Below are 1,926 nucleotides of genomic sequence, written 5' to 3'. Positions count from 1 at the left end.
TATATATATAGCACGTCCGCACGCGTGTTTAGTCCGTGATGTAGGAGTGGCAGTTCAGTTAGGAGGTGGGTTAAAAGATAGGCTTGAAGTAGTTTTGCGAAAGACAATGGGGATTTTGTGCAGTAAAAGGTTGCAAGGAACGAGTGCCGGTGAAGTTATTTAGATGATGAGGCCGTAGTCGACGTGCGAGTTGTTGTAGAAGCCGTATACAGCATCTATGGCAGATGGGCCATGGCCCCTCTTTACCGAATGGAATTATTTCACTAATGAGTATTGGCAGGCAGCATGCAGCCGAGTATAACTCAATCTCTTCCTCATTCTACATCAGCAAATATGGCAACTGATTTCGGCACATCTGTTCGCGTTGTGTTGCGTGAAAATAATTGGAAGGTCTGCCCTTAACTCCGTCTACCAGACGCTAAGTGCGTATGAAGGGGAGGAGAAAGGCTGGGAGGAGACAGAGAGGAAAATTCAGCTGAACTACGTGAGGAGTTGAGGATGTGGTGGGTGAAGTCAGGTGGTGGTGCGGGCTAGTGTGTCGAAGAGATATAGGTTGGTAGGAAGAAGAATGAGACAATTGAAGGTAGGGTAGTTTATAGAGGGCAGTACATGATATGGTAAGGGTGCATAGTTAGCTTCTTAATGGAAGGATGAGGGGAAGTGGTTTACACAAGCTGTCTCAATTTGAATTCAGTTCCGCACGCGCTACTCATGGGCGTGATGGACACGATGGCTAAACATACCCTAGAACAGTGCTAGAGAGTATTTATATATATCATATATAAAAATATATAATCATATATATATATTCGAGATATATTCTATATATTAGTATTATTATATATATATATATGTGTGTGTGTGTGTGTGTTGTGTGGTGTGTGTGTGTGGTGTGTGTGGAGTGTGTGTGTGTGTGTGTGTGTGTGGTGTGTGTGTGAATGTAGTGTGTGTGTTTGTCTTGTATGGAGGCGTGAAGACACGTTGGCCTAACATAGCCTGGGAACAGTACTAAAGATATATATACTATATATATATTATATATATATATATATGTATGTATTTATATATATATATATTATATATTATATATTTATATATATATATATATCTGTATATATATAATTATATATATATATATATTATATATTATATATATATTAATTATATATTATTATAAATATATTATATATGCATATTATATGTGTGTGTTTGTCTGTATGAGAGATAGAGAGATGAGAGACTAGAATGAGAGAGAGAGATGAGAGGATGGTATGTTTTTGATTGTATAAGTGCGAGAGAGAGAATGAGGAGTGAGATGAGAGGAGAGAGACAGTAGAGAGCCAAAGAGATAAGACGTCAGACAAACGGAGACGGAGGACGAGACACAGAAGTGAATATATATGCTAATAGAGTGAAAAGTAATATTAGAAATACGTTGAAATCTTCTGTAGCATGTCCATCTCTTTTTTCAATTTTTACATCTGCAGTGCAGACCTGGACATTAAGCAAACCGGTTACCAACTGCCGGTAAATGTGTCATGTCATTCTGCCCTCCAGTGTCGCGAACTTAACTTGTCCTTTTCATAGCCTTCCGATTTCATTTTCGCTAGCTCATCTTAAAAAAAATGTTTGATGCAAGGAATTTATAAGTGTGTGTGTGTCCTTCACACACACACACACACACACTTCACACCACACACACACACACACCACACACACACACACACACACACAAACACATCCACCACACACACACGCACACACAACACACACAACACACAACTCACACAACACACTACACACACACACACACACACACAACACATACACACCACACACACATACATAAAGTGCCGAAATAAGTTTACTTGGATTCAGAGTGCTAATTAAACTACGTATATATGTGTTTTGTCGTCAATGAGTAGT

This window comes from Penaeus chinensis, chromosome 35 (assembly GCF_019202785.1).
Source record: "Penaeus chinensis breed Huanghai No. 1 chromosome 35, ASM1920278v2, whole genome shotgun sequence".
Classification (NCBI taxonomy): Eukaryota; Metazoa; Arthropoda; class Malacostraca; order Decapoda; family Penaeidae; genus Penaeus; species Penaeus chinensis.
Note: the sequence above shows the minus strand (reverse complement) of the source record.